The sequence below is a fragment of the Macaca nemestrina genome, chromosome 8 (assembly GCF_043159975.1).
Source record: "Macaca nemestrina isolate mMacNem1 chromosome 8, mMacNem.hap1, whole genome shotgun sequence".
Taxonomy (NCBI): domain Eukaryota; kingdom Metazoa; phylum Chordata; class Mammalia; order Primates; family Cercopithecidae; genus Macaca; species Macaca nemestrina.
The window spans coordinates 67,615,080-67,631,054 of NC_092132.1; the positions used below are offsets into that span (position 1 = coordinate 67,615,080).

The 15,975-nt window shown below is 37.4% G+C and overlaps 1 long non-coding RNA gene across 1 annotated transcript in view; it reads left to right on the forward strand.

Annotated features, from left to right (window-relative positions):
• Positions 1–8,205: 8,205 nt before the first annotated feature.
• LOC105483555 (uncharacterized) overlaps positions 8,206–15,975 on the forward strand; it is a 68,125-nt gene continuing 60,355 nt past the window's right edge. Inside the window, exons 1-2 of the long non-coding RNA XR_988393.2 lie at positions 8,206–8,255; positions 9,991–10,085. This is a non-coding gene — a long non-coding RNA (uncharacterized lncRNA). The remainder of the gene's footprint in view (positions 8,256–9,990; positions 10,086–15,975) is intronic.

Here is a 15,975-nt window from a genome sequence, read left to right on the forward strand (position 1 = left end):
AATGTATTATTATTTTTTCTATTCAACTTTTATTTTAGGTGTAGGGGTACATATGCGGGTTCGCTACATGTGTAAATTGTGTGTTGCAGCCATTTAGCGTAGAGATAATTTTGTCACCCAGGTGATGAGCATAGTATCTTATAGGTTTTCAAACTTCACCCTCCTGCCACCCTCCACCCTCAAGTAGGTCACAATGTCTATTGTTCCCTTCTTTTGTGCCATGTGAACTCCATGTGAAACAGACTTGAGAAAAAAAATTTTTAAAAAAGGTCATTGTATAATGATAAAGGTATTAATTTAGACAGAGGATATAACAAACCTAAGTAGATATGCAGCCAACATTGAAGAACCCAAATTCATAAAACAAAAACTACTAGACCTAAAAAACAAAGAGACAAACAGTAACACAATAATAGTATAGGAGTTAAATACTCAGCACTAGGCAGATCATTGAGACAAAATTAAACAATAAATATTGGACTTAAATTGGACTTAGACCAAATAGGCGTAATCAACAATTACGGAACATTCTACCCAACAACTACAGAACATATATTCCAACAACTACAGAACATATATTCCAACAACTACAGAACATATATTGTTTCCATCAACACGTGGAACCTTCTCTGAAATAGGCTGAATGTTAGGCCACAAAGTAAATTTTAACAAGTTTTTAAAAATCAAAAAATAATATTATATATCTTCTCAGATTGTAAAAGTTAGAAATTAGTACAAGGAAAAGCTTTGGAGGCTATACAAGTACATGCAAATTAAAAAGCATGCTCCTGAATGATCACTGGTTTAAGACAAAAATTCAGACAAAAACTATAAAACATTTTGAAATGAATGAAAATAAAAAATACAACATACCCAAATCTGTAGGATACAGCAAAAGAGGGAAGCTTATAGCATTAGATATCTCCACCAAAGAATCAAAATGTAACAAATTAATAACGTAACATTGTACCTCATGGAACTAGGCAAATAAAATCAAACTGAACCCACAGTTAGCAGAAGAAAAAAATAACAGAGATCAGAGCAGAACTAAATTATATAGAGACCAAAACAAAAATGCAAGAGATTAAGGACCCACAACTTGGTTCTTTCAAAGGATAAACAGAGTTAATAAACCACCAGTTAGACTAATCAATAAAAGAGAGAAGATTCAAATAAACACAATCAGAAATGAAAAAGGAGACATTTCAAATGATAACACACAAATACAAAAGATTATTAGAAACTATTATAAACAACTTTACACTAATAAACTAGAAATTAAGGAAATTGGTTAAGTTCCCAGAAATGTACAACATCCCAAGATTTCACCAAGAAGAAGTAAAACTCCTGAACATGCCATTAATGAGAAGTGGGAATTAATTCATAATAAAACTTCTCCTTCAGGACAAAATAGATTAACAGCCAAATCCTACTAAACATTCAAAGAAGAACTAATAACAATTATTCTAAAACTATTCTAAAAATTAAGGTGGAAATAATTTTTTTCTAGCTAATTATATGAGGCCAGTATCATCTGATACCAAAACCAGACAAAAAAGGATACAACAACAAAACACGAAAACTACACACCAACACCTTTTATGAACATAGTTGCAAAGATCCTCAACAAAATACTAGCAAATGAAATCCAGCAGTGTGTCAAAAAGATGAAATACCATGATTAGGTGGGATGTACCCCAGGAATGCAAAGACAGTTTAACATGAACAATCGATACATCACAACAACAGACTTAAAAATATAAATAATATGATCCACCCAATAGATGTAGAAAAAACATTCAATGAAATTAAGGATTAAAAAAAGTATCCAAATTGGAAAAGAGAAAGTCAAATGATATTTGATCATGGATAATATGATCTTACATCTCAAAAACCCAAAAGACTCCACCAAAAAGACTCTTCGATTTGATAAATGAATTAGTGAAGTTTCAGGATACAAAATTAACTTACAGTAATTATTAATGTTTCTATACATTAATAACAATCTAGCCAAAGATCCAAACAAGAAAGCAACCTCATTTACAATAGCTACCTAAAAAAATGCCTGGGAATATATTTAACAAAGGAGATGAAAGACCTTTATAAGAATAACTACAAAACACTAATGAAACAAATGGTATATGAAATACAAAAATAGAAAACCTCCCACACTCATGTGTTGGAAGAATTAATATTGTTAAAATGACTATCCTGCCCAAAGCATCCTACACATTCAATACAATCTCTATCAAAATAGTAATGCCATTTTTTACATAATTTGGAAAAATAATCTTAACTTCATATGGAAACAGGAAAGATCCCAAATAGCCAAGGAAATCCTAAGCAAAAGTAATAAAACTGGGGTCATCACATTACTTGAGTTTAAATTATATTACAAGTAACTTCAAGTAAATTACTACAAATAATCAAAACAGTGTGGTACTAGTATAAAAATAGACACATAGATCAATGAAACAGAATAGAGAACCCACAAATAAAGCCACATATCTATAACCAACTGATCGTTGACAAAGTTGACCAAAATACAGAATGGAAAAATGACACAACATTCAGTAAGTGGTACTGGAAAAATTGGATAGCCAAATGCAGAAGAGTGAAACTAGACCAATATCTTTCACTTAAGTCATATTAATGACTTAAATATAAGACATGAAACTATAAAAATCCTAAAAAGAAAACCAAGGAAAATGTCTTCTAGACATTACGCTAGACAAATAATTTATGATCAAGTCCTCAAAAGCACATGCAACAAAACCAAAAATAGACAAATGGACTTAAACTAAAAAACTTCTGCACAGAAAAACAGACCATCAACAGAGTAGAGACAATCTACAGAATGGGAAAAATATTTGCAGGCTATGCATCTAGTATTTAGAATCTGCAAGGAACTCAAATAACTCAACAAAAAAAGAAGCCCATTAAAATGTGGGCAAATGCCGGGCGCGGTGGCTCAAGTCTGTAATCCCAGCACTTTGGGAGGCCGAGACGGGCGGATCACGAGGTCAGGAGATCGAGACTATCCTGGCTAACACGGTGAAACCCCGTCTCTACTAAAAAATACAAAAAACTAGCCGGGCGAGGTGGCGGGTGTCTGTAGTCCCAGCTACTTGGGAGGCTGAGGCAGGAGAATGGCCTGAACCCGGGAGGCGGAGCTTGCAGTGACCTGAGATCCGGCCACTGCGCTCCAGCCTGGGTGACAGAGCGAGACTCCATCTCAAAAAAAAAAAAAAAAAAAAAAGAAAGAAAGAAAAGAAAAAGTGGGCAATGAACATTTTTTAAAGGAAGACATATAAGCAGTTAAGAAACCTGAAAACATGTTCAACATCACGTCATCAAAGTATGAATAAAACCATAATAAGACACCATCTTACACCAATCAGAATGGCTATCATTAAAGTGTTTAACCACAATAGATGTTGGCAAGGATGTAAAGACAAGGGAATACTTATACACTGTTGGTAGGAATATAAATTAGTGCAACTTTTATGAAAAACAATAGGTAGAATTATCAAAGAATTAAAAATCGGACTACTTTTTTTTTTCTTTTGAGATGGAGTTTCCCTCTTTGTTGCCCAGGCTGGAGTGCAGTGGCATGATCTCAGCTCACTGCAACCTCTGCTTCCTGGGTTCAAGTGATTCTCCTGTCTCAGCCTCCTGAGTAGCTGGGATTACAGGTGCGTGCCACCATGCCTGGGTAATTTATTTTTAGTAGAGACGGGGTTTCATCATGTTGGCCAGGCTGATCTCGAACTCACTACCATTTTAACCAGCAATTCCGCTACCGGCTATTTACCTAAGAAAAAGAAATCATTATGTCAAAAAGATACCTGCACTTGCATGTGTACTGCAGCACTACTCAAATAGTAAAGGTATGGAATCAGTGTTAAGTTTCCATCAATAGAGGATCGGTTGAAGAAAATGTATATATACACTATGAAATACTACTCAGCCATAACAAAAAATGAAATCATGTTTTGTTTTTGTTTTTGTTTTGCAGCAACATGGATAGAACTACAAACCATTATTCTAAGTGAAATAACTCAGAAATATAAAGTCAATACCATATGTTCTCACTTATAAGTGGGAGTTAAATAATGAGTACACACAGACATACAGAGTAGAATAATAGACATTGGAGTATACAAAATGAGGAAGGTGGGAGGCAGGTGAGAGTTTAAACATAACCTATTAGGTACAAAGTTCACTATTCAGGTCATGAGTTCTAAAAGCCCAGATTTCACCACTACCCCAATATATGCACATAAGAAATCTACACTTGTGCCCTCTACATATGTTAATATTATTTTTTTCTAAATAAAAAAGTATGTTTACATATCCAAGCTTAAAGTTATAATCTGTACATACACCTTAAAGTTTTGTTCTTGATATTTAAAGATAAAAAATTTAAATTTTGGCCAGATGCGTTGGCTCACGCCTGTAATCCTAGCACTTTGGAAGACTGAGGTGGGCGGATCACTTGAGGTCAGGAGTTTGAGACAAGCCGGGCCAACATGGTGAAACGCCATCTCTACTAAAAACACAAAACATTAGCCAGGTGTAGTGCTGTATGCCTCTAATCCCAGCCAGCCACACGGGAGGTTGAGACAAGAGAATCACTTGAACCCGGGAGGTGGAGATTGCAGGGAGTGGAGATCACCCCACTGCACTCCAGTCTGGGTGACAGAGTGAGCCTCCATCTAAAAATAAATAAATAAATAAGTTTTGACAATTTAGATATTAGTCACATTTTGCACAATCCATGCATTTACACGATATAGTTCAATTTTTATTATATTCATAGAGTTGTGCTATTATAAAAGAAATGATTATTTCATGATGCTTGTTAAAGCACTAAGGAAGACTGTATTAAGGAACATAACAATAGATATAAAGACCACTACAATGAATTTCTCACTGTGGGACAGAATGACAGAGCTCAACTGTGACTACAGTGTGGGTAAATGAGGATTTATATAGCCAAGGAGAAAGGTGGGGGATGGTGAATGGAAATTTGCAATAGGATATCTCAGGAGTAAGGGTGATTCTGGCTAAATTCACCTAAAAAGATTCTTGGTGAAGACAGGCCAGGGCAATCAGATATTCCCTGGGGGAAGCTGGAGGATGAAGAGCCTGATCAAATATCTAGGATAATTAGATGTTGAGGATGAAGAGGTCTTTGTTGAATTGACTTAGCTGAGTTCTTTGCAAAAACTGAATTTTATAAGAAAGTAAATAAGTGGACCTAGGGGAAGTTTCAGGAGACTGACTAAGGCGTGCTTAAGCAGAGAATTTTTGTAACTATTATGATCACAGTCATTTGAGAACATTTTCATTAATCTACCAAAAAACAAACAAACAAACAAACAAACAAAAACTATATAAGAATCAGCAATTACTCCCCAGATCCCTAACTCACAAGCCCCTTAAGCTACCACTAGTCTACTTTCCGTCTCCATAGATTTGCTAACTCTGGAAATATCGTGCAAATTAAATTATGCAATCTGTGATGTTTTCTGACTGGTTTATTTTATGTAGCATCATGTTTTCAAGGCTCACCCATGTTGTAGCACGTATTCATAATCCATTTTTTATTTCAAAATAATATTCCAATGTATGAATATATCACATTTTATTTATTCATTCAGAGGTTGATGAACATTTTGCTCACTTCCAATCTTTGGCTACTGTAAAAATGGCACCGTAAATTATCATGTGCAAATTTTTACATGGATATGTGTTTTTATTTATTGAGTATATACCTAGAAGTGAAATTTCTGGGTCACATGGTTGTCTCACGTTTAACATTTGATGAACTGCCAAACTGTTTTCTAAAGGAGCTGCACACCTTTACATCCCCATCAGCAATTTATAGGCTTCTATTTTCTCCACATCTCAACAATGCTTGTTATAGCTTCCTTTTTCTGTACCCAATCAAATGAGGGGGAAGTACTATTTCATTGTGTTTTGCATCTTCCTAATTGCTAATGAAATTAAGTGTCATTTCATCTCTTATTGGCTAGAGATGGAGTGGGGACAGTTGCTAACTTTTCTTTGAGGGGTAATGTTGCTGTATAAGTGAGTTACTAGTCAGGAAAGATGGCCTTAGGTCTTTTGGGTTTCCTTCTCCTTGTGTGGAACTTCCACCTTATGAGTGAGCTGAGGTAAGAGGTCCTGGGGCCTAGGATTCTCAGCAGAACTTCTGTCCTATGAGAGGAGGGTGAACTGAGGAAGGGAATCTAAGATTTTTCAGCCTCTCTTGCTTGGATAGCATTCCTGCGAGATAGAGGTGAGGTTTTGATATATGGTGGCAGCTTGTCTCTTCTGGGGAAGATTTTGTAGCCCTAAACTGGGAATTGGTAGAGAGGAAAACTGTTTTCTTGGCTGCAGCAGAGCACCCATATCACTGATTTGGGAAGAAGGGAAAAGAGTGAGGGGATTATGGCTCAAATGAAAGAAGTTGCTGTTCCTATGAAGATTTGGTAGGTTTCTCTTGAATAATCATCTCCGTATTCGGGGTATGTCCTTAGGAACGTTGCAATAAATGTTTGTTTGTTTTTAAAACTATTTTAAACAGTTGCAGTTATTTTACTAAAAAGAAGGTCACAGATCTCTTCACACTTCAAGTTATTCCAAACTTGCCTTTCTCAGAATATCTTGAATTTTGAAAGTCCTCCTCTGCTTTGAAAAACATGAGATTTCAAATGATTCTTTGAAAATAAATGTATAACTTGAGAAGCAATTGAGTGCAATAAATCCTACAATTTAGTGCAATAAGTCCTTCTCTCAACTGTATCCATATTCTTCTTGAATAAATGAGTTAAAAATTATATAGTGGTAGGGGAAGCCAAGGGTTGACTGGAAATAAGTGATTTTAGAAGTGAAAATATTCCCCAGCATTACCCTGGGTACATTTCACATTTGAGTCATAACTTTGATAAAGTTTTTTATTTTTCTCAGAATATATAATTGCTCTTGTAAATTTAATCTATTATATGTGTTTATTTTACCCTGAAGTTTTCCCATTGTCCTCATTATACTATTTTATGGCATCTTTCTTTCCCAAATAATTCCCATTCTAGAGTCTTTCTTCCTCTTGTTTCAGTCTTGACCATTTGATCTCTAAACCTACAATATAGCTGTGAAGCAGAAGGTTTTCAGCTTGGTTCCACTGCTTCCTGGATCCAATCTTTCTTTCTTGATGAATGTCTTCTCTTAGCCAGAGGGCATCCTCAAAATACTCAAGAAAAAAAATGGTATCTTTCTATATCCTTGTACCATGGAACATGTCTTAATTTTACCCATATTTTGATTAACACAATAATCAGATTGAAAGTAAGTTCCTCAGTAGGCTGATAAGCATATTGCCAGTCTAATTTGGGTATTTTGAACACGGTAATTTTTTTTCCATGTCTAGAATATTTGGAGTTTAAAAAAATCCTTTTTGCAGGATTTGAATTCAATCCTTGCTATAGCACAAGTCTTAGCAGAAGGCCTTCACTGTTGAAGTCATTTTCATCCTACCCATCCTGTTTATAAATTCCTAATTACATAAAATGTACTTCTCTATACTCCTTCCACCCTCTTCTTAAAGCTTATAATTTCACAATGGTCATGCATTTTCAATTAGTTATTTTGTTTTCTGATATTATTTTTTAAACTTTTTGCTACTTATTGAGCACTGGTCTTGGAAGATTGTCCAATTTCATACAAACCTGCTGTTTCTGAAGTCTATCCCTATGCCTCCTTTATATTTTAGCCTGACTGGTTTCCTGTGTTCAATGTATGGTAGCTGCACAGGTCAACATTCAGACAATGCATGCATATTTAACTTGGCCTCAAATTCTGGGATCAATCACGATCCTCATACTTAACAGTCATTAACAGAATTCACATAAGTAGATTGGTGGCTTACAACCAGGTTGGTTTACTATGTGACCTCATTATGAGCTTGTAGCCAGATGTTAGTAAATAGAAACAGACTTTCATCTGTTATCAAGCTCTTGTCTTTATATCTCAATTATTCTAACTCCTATTTTCCCATCTTTAGCACCCTAATCAAAGATCCATTTTATCCTTATGCATTTAGAATTCTCCCATTGCCTAAATGACTACCCTGAAACACTTATCATCTGACAGTCTTTAATATTTATTTCCAGAACACTCAACAGTGTTTATTTTTTTTTTATTTCCAGAAATACAAATGGTCCCTGACAGACAAATTTACATTTAAATTGGTAAGACCCACATAATTCACATGAGACAATTAAATAACAATTATCCTAAAGGATTGTATTACCTTGTCTATCAGTTCAAAGAAGTTCATTAAAAAAATAGAAGATTTGAACAGGGGCTGCCTCATTGTAGGAGTTAGAATTTGAGTTGGATCTAAATATCTACCATTTATTAAAAATGATGTGTCACTGTATTTAGCCATCTTATTTGTAATATTTGCAAATTTATTTCAATATATTAATTTTTGTTATTTTATAGAACAGACTATCAAGTTTTAGAATCAAGTTACACTCAAATTCAGTTGGCTATTATTAACATTGTTTAATTTGGATGCAAATTCAGATCTGTCTTATTCTAAAGCCAATGACATCTTACTGAGTGACTCTACCTTTAAGATAAAAATAGGGCCAGGCGAGGTGGCTCATGCCTGTAATCCGAGCACTTTGGGAGGCTGAGGTGGGCATATCACCTGAGGTCAGGAGATCAAGACCAGCCTGGCCAATATGGTGAAACCCAATCTCTACTAAAAATTCAAAAGTTAGCCAGGTGTGATAGCACATGCCTGTAATCCCAGCCACTCAGGAGGCTGAGGCAGGAGAATAGCTTGAACTTGGGAAGCGGAGGTTGCGGTGAGCCAAGATCGCGCCACTGCACTCCAGCCTGAGAGACAGAGCTAGACTCAGTCTCTGGAAAATAAAAATAAAAAAAAAAAGAAAGAAAGAAAAGAGGTAAAGAGTGGCTTTTAGACCATATGATAAAGCTTCAGTGGAAGAAGCAAAAGAGCACAAAGTAAAGGAGCATACATTAAAATGTCACGCTGCAGGCAGGTTGTGCTAAGACTGGGCACATTTCAGGATTTGAGGTTAGAGTGTTAAGGAGGTAGTAGTACTAGGGGACATTCAAAGTCACTTGGAAGCTCGTAGGGCATGGTCGTCTGGCAATGGAATGATAGTAATAGTGGCAGCAGTAGCAGCAGTAAAGTTGCAGTAATTTATGATTCTGCTGTGTCTACAAAGTATGCAACTGAGAAAGTACTATCCCTTCAGAGCTCACCTCACTTTTAAGTGCCCTAAAACTACTAAGGTAAATGTAATTTTGGGGTTTCTATAACATTGCAGAAGCATTGTGTCAATAAACTCTATTCAATTTTATCACACATATTTTCCTGATTCATGCAATTCCTAAAGCAGGGCACAAAGGCTTTTATTCTGTTATTTCAGACAAAAGTTTAAAATGCAAAAGCTAGTATGAGAGGTAACGATTGTGAAATCAATGACAGATGTCTTCTTGTTTTGAAAAATACATAAATAGGAACTTAAGTGGGGAGAAGAGGTCATTAGTAAGAGGCTAGGGATGTGTACAAAAATGTCAGCCCTACCTTGCATTTGGCCTTATACCAAAGTCTCTTGATTTGTTCTGAGGTAACTTGTGAAATAACTACATACATTTGACCAGATACCTAATGCGGGTACCACTCTTTAAGGGTGAATGTTTTATCTTTTTTGCCCTCACTACACAATTAAATTTTACCATTATAATTATCAATTTGGTCGCTCTAAAGGAATTATGTTAACTTTGTATTTTAATGATGATAGTGAATGACTCATTTGACAAATGTTAAGCATATATTAAAGAGTAAGGTTATTGTAATTACTTCCTTATACTAAATACCTACAAAGAAACAAACATACTAAATTTGGCTGTTAATTTATAATCTTTTTTTTTTTTTTTTTTAAGGAATTAGTGAAGTACTGAACCAGGCATGGTTAAGGACAATATGAGGACTTTTTTGTCTCCTATTGTGTCATCCAGTCTTCCATCTGGACACAAAGGTGAGGTGATGTTTCTGGAGAAATATGATATCCCTTAATGCTCTGAGTATTTCTTTGCATCTAGTCTAATGTACTAATTGCAGGGAATCCTCAGTCTCTGTGTGCATTCATTATACTTGTCCAGGAGCGATGGCTCACACCTGCAGGCTTTTGCAGGCTGACGCAGGAGGATTGCTTGACCCTGGGAGTTTGAGGCCTGCCTGGGCACATAGTGAGACCTATGTTTCTGAAGAAACAAACAAACAAAAAAAGAAATAAAAGAGGGATGGGGATGACCAAGATGGCTGACTAGAAGCAGCTAGTGTGCATGGTTTACGTGGAAAGGAATGAAAGAGGGGAGTAAATACACCTTCAACTGAAACATCCAGGTACTCACACTGGGACTAATCAAGAGAACAACTTGAAGAAAACCCAGACAGGATGAAGGCCTGCCCAGGAGCAATATAGAGCTAGGGGAACCTATTCTGCTCAGAAAAGTGGTGAGTGAATGTGTGACCCTGGGAAACCATGTTTCTCCCATGAATCTTTGCAACTCTTGGGTCAGGAGATCTTTTTGTGAACCCACTCCAACAGGGCTTTCAGTCCGACAGAGCTACATGGAGTTTCTGCAGAGCAGCCACTCAGGCACACACGGAAACCCTGAAGCCTTAGATACCGGGGCTATCTGGCAAAAGTAACTGTAGCTCCTGCAAAGTGGGAGGCTAGTTGCCTGCCTGTAAATACCCCTAGGAAAGAGGCTGAATCCAGCGGGCTGAGCAGAGACAACCTGCTGGCCCCACTTCCTTAGCACCAGACAGGGTAAGATCCATTGGCTTGGAATTCCTGCCCGCCACCAATAGCAACATTGTACCTCCTTAAGAAGGTGCTCCTGGGGTGAGGGGTGGGCCACCATCATTGCTGCTCCAGCAGCTTAGCTACTGCAGCCGTCAGGCTTTGGATTGTCTGAACCGACTAGCGATGAAAGGGATCCCCCGGCACACAGCTAGCTGCTCTATCAAAATGTGGCCGGATTGTTGCTTTAAGAGGGTGCTGGATCGCGTTCCTCCTCACTGGGCGGGACCTCCCAACTGGGGTCCGTAGCCACCCCTGCTGGTGTTCTCCAGCCAACAAACATTTGAATTCTCCATGGGATAGCGCTCCCAGATGGAGGGGCAAGCCATCATCTTTGCTCTTTGGGCAACATAGCCATTTCAGCCTTCAGCCATTGGAGAGTCCAGGCCAACCAGGAGCAGATGGGATCCCTCAACATAGCATAACAGCTCTACCAAAATATGCACAGGCTGATTCTTTTTTTTTTTTTTCTTTTTTATTATACTTTAAGTTCTAGGGTACATGTGCACAACGTGCAGGTTTGTTACATATGTATACTTGTGCCATGTTGGTGTGCTGCACCCATCAACTTGTCAGCTCCCATCAATTCATCATTTACATCAGGTATAACTCCCAATGCCATCCCTCCTGCCTTCCCCCTCCCCATAATAGGCCCCGGTGTGTGATGTTCCCCTTCCCGAGTCCAAGTGATCTCATTGTTCAATTCCCACCTATGAGTGAGAACATGCAGTGATTGGTTTTCTGTTCTTGCCATAGTTTGCTGAGAATGATGGTTTCCAGCTGCATCCATGTCCCTACAAAGGACACAAACTCATCCTTTTTTATGGCTGCATTGTATTCCATGGTGTATATGTGCCACATTTTCTTAATCCAGTCTCTTACTGATGGACATTTGGGTTGATTCCAAGTCTTTGCTATTGTGAATAGTGCCACAATGAACATACAAATGCATGTGTCTTTATAGCAGCATGATTTATAATCCTTTGGGTATATACCCAGTAATGGGATGGCTGGGTCATATGGTACTTCTAGTTTCTAGATCCTTGAGGAATTGCCATACTGTTTTCCATAATGGTTGAACTAGTTAACAATCCCACCAACAGTGTAAAAGTGTTCCTATTTCTCCACATCCTCTCCAGCACCTGTTGTTTCCTGACTTTTAATGATTGCCATTCTAACTGGTGTGAGATCGTATCTCATTGTGGTTTTGATTTGCATTTCTCTGATAGCCAGTGATGACGAGCATTTTTCCATGTGTCTGTTGGCTGTATGCATGTCTTCTTTTGAGAAATGTCTGTTCATATCCTTTGCCCACTTTTTGATAGGGTTGTTTGTTTTTTTCTCATAAATTTGTTTGAGTTCTTTGTAGGTTCTGGATATTAGCCCTTTGTCAGATGAGTAGACTGCAAAAATTTTCTCCCATTCTGTAGGTTGCCTGTTCACTCTGATGGTAGTTTCTTTTGCTGTGCAGAAGTTCTTTAGTTTAATTAGATCCCATTTGTCAATTTTGGCTTTTGTTGTCATTGTTTTTGGTGTTTTAGACATGAAGTCCTTGCCCATGCCTATGTCTTGAATGGTATTACCTAGGTTTTATTCTGGGGTTTTTATGGTTTTAGGTCTAACATTTAATTCTCTAATCCATCTTGAATTAATTTTCGTATAAGGAGTAAGGAAAGGATCCAGTTTCAGCTTTTTGCTTATGGCTAGCCAATTTTCCCAGCACCATTTATTAAATAAGGAATCCTTTCCCCATTTCTTGTTTTTCTCAGGTCTGTCAAAGATCAGATGACTGTAGATGTGTGGTATTATTTCTGAGGGCTCTGTTCTGTTCCATTGGTCTATATCTCTGGTTTGGTACCAGTACCATGCTGTTTTGGATACTGTAGCCTTGTAGTCAGGTGGCGTGATGCCTCCAGCTTTGTTCTTTTGACTTAGGATTGTCTTGGAGATACAGGCTCTTTTTTGGTTCCATATGAACTTTAAAGCAGGTTTTTCCAATTCTGTGAAGAAAGTCATTGGTTGCTTGATGGGAATGGCATTGAATCTATAAAGTACCTTGGGCGGTATGGCCATTTTCACGATATTGATTCTTCCTATCCATGAGCATGGTATGTTCTTCCATTTGTTTGTGTCCTCTTTTATTTCACTGAGCAGTGGTTTGTAGTTCTCCTTGAAGAGGTCCTTTACATCCCTTGTAAGTTGGATTCCTGGGTATTTTATTCTCTTTGAAGCAATTGTGAATGGAAGTTCATTCATGATTTGGCTCTCTGTTTGTCTATTACTGGTGTATAAGAATGCTTGTGATTTTTGCAAATTAATTTTGTATCCTGAGACTTTGCTGAAGTTGCTTATCAGCTTAAGGAGATTTTGGGTGAGATGATGGAATTTTTGAAATATACAATCATATCATCTGCAAACACGGACAATTTGACTTCTTCTTTTCCTAACTGAATACCCTTGATTTCTTTCTCTTGCCCAATTGCCCTAGCCAGAATTTCCAACACTATGTTGAATAGGAGTGGTGAGAGAGGGCATCCCTGTCTTGTGCCAGTTTTCAGAAGGAATGCTTCCAGTTTTTGCCCATTCAGTATGATACTGGCTGTGGGTTTGTCGTTAATAGTTCTTATTATTTTGAGATAGGTTCCATCAATACTGAATTTATTGAGAGTTTTTAGCATGAAGGGCAGTTGAATTTTGTCAAAAGCCTTTTCTGCATCTATTGAGATAATCGTGTGGTTTTTGTCTTTGGTTCTGTTTATATGCTGGATTATGTTTATTGATTTGCGAATGTTGAACCAGCCTTGCATCCCAGGGATGAAGCCCACTTGATCATGGTGGATAAGCTTTTTGATGTGCTGCTGGATTCAGTTTGCCAGTATTTTATTGAGGATTTTTGCATCGATGTTTATCAGGGATATTGGTCTAAAATTCTCTTTTTTTGTTGTTGTTGTGTCTCTGCCAGGCTTTGGTATCAGGATGATGTTGGCCCCATAAAATGAGTTAGAGAGGATTCCCTCTTTTTCTATTGATTGGAATAGTTTCAGAAGGAATGGTACCAGCTCCTCCTTGTATCTCCGGTAGAATTCTGCTGTGAATCCGTCTGGTTCTGGACTTTTTTTGGTTGGTAGGCTATTAATTACTGCCTCAATTTCAGAGCCTGCTATTGGTCTATTCAGAGAGTCAACTTTTTCCTGGTTTAGTCTTGGAAGAGTGTAAGTGTACAGGAAATTATCCATTTCTTCTAGGTTTTGTAGTTTATTTGCGTAGAGGTGTTTATAGTATTCTCTGATGGTAATTTGTATTTCTGTGGTATCGGTGGTGATATCCCCTTTATCATTTTTAATTGCGTCTATTTGATTCTTCTCTCTTTTCTTCTTTATTAGTCTTGCTAGAGGTCTATCATTTTTGTTGATCTTTTCAAAAAACCAACTCCTGGATTCATTGATTTTTTGGAGGGTTTTTTGTGTCTCTATCTCCTTCAGTTCTGCTCTGATCTTAGTTATTCCTTGCCTTCTGCTACCTTTTGAATGTGTTTACTCTTGCTTCTCTAGTTATTTTAATTGTGATGTTAGGGTGTCAATTTTAGATCTATCCAGCTTTCTCATGTGGGCATTTAGTGCTATAAATTTCCCTCTACACACTGCTTTAAATGTGTCCCAGAGATTCTGGTATGTTGTATCTTTGTTCTCATTGGTTTCAAAGAACATCTTTATTTCTGCCTTCATTTTGTTATGTACCCAGTAGTCATTCAGGAGCAGGTTGTTCAGTTTCTATGTAGTTGAGCGGTTTTGATTGAGTTTCTTAATCCTGAGTTCTAGTTTGATTGCACTGTGGTCTGAGAGACAGTTTGTTATAATTTGTATTCTTTTACATTTGCTGAGGAGTGCTTTACTTCCAACTATGTGGTCAATTTTGGAATAAGTGCGATGTGGTGCTGAGAAGAATGTATATTCTGTTGATTTGGGGTGCAGAGTTCTGTAGATGTCTCTACTTCTGCTTGGTGCAGAGTTGAGTTCAATACCTGGATATCCTTGTTAACTTTCTGTCTTGTTGATCTGTCTAATGTTGACAGTGGGGTGTTGAAGTCTCCCATTTTTATTGTATGGGAGTATAAGTCTCTTTGTAAGTCTCTAAGGACTTGCTTTATGAATCTGGGTGCTCCTGTATTGGGCGCATATATATTTAGGATAGTTGGCTCTTCCTGTTGAATTGATCCCTTTACCATTATGTAATGGTCTTCTTTGTCTCTTTTGATCTTTGATGGTTTAAAGTCTGTTTTATCAGAAACTAGGATTGCAACCCCTGCTTTTTTTTGTGCTCCATTTGCTTGGTAGATCTTCCTCCATCCCTTTATTTTGAGCCTATGTGTGTCTCTGCATGTGAGATGGGTCTCCTGAATACAGCAAACTGATGGGTCTTGACTCTTTATCCAATTTACCAGTCTTTTAATTGGACCATTTATTCCATTTACATTTAAGATTAATATTGTTATGTGTGAACTTGATCCTGTCATTGTGATATTAGCTGGTTATTTTGCTCGTTAGTTGATGCAGTTTCTTCGTAGCCTCGATGGTCTTTACATTTTGGCATGTTTTTGCAATGGCTGGTACCGGTTGTTCCTTTCCATGTTGAGTGCTTCCTTCAGGATCTCTTGTAGGGCAGGGCTGGTGGTGACAAAATCTCTAAGCATTTGCTTGTCTGTAAAGGATTTTATTTCTCCTTCACTGATGAATCTTAGTTTGGCTGGATATGAAATTCTGGGTTGAAAAGTCTTTTCTTTAAGAATGTTGAATATTGGCCCCCACTCTCTTCTGGCTTGTAGAGTTTCTGCCGAGAGATCTGCTGTTAGTCTGATGGGCTTCCCTTTGTGGGTAACCCGACCTTTCTCTCTGGCTGCCCTTAAGATTTTTTCCTTCATTTCAACTTTGGTGAATCTGGCAATTATGTGTCTTGGAGTTGCTCTTCTTGAGGAGTATCTTTGTGGCATTCTTTGTATTTCCTGAATTTGAATGTTGGCCTGCCTTACTAAGTTGGGGAATTTCTCCTGGATGATATCCTG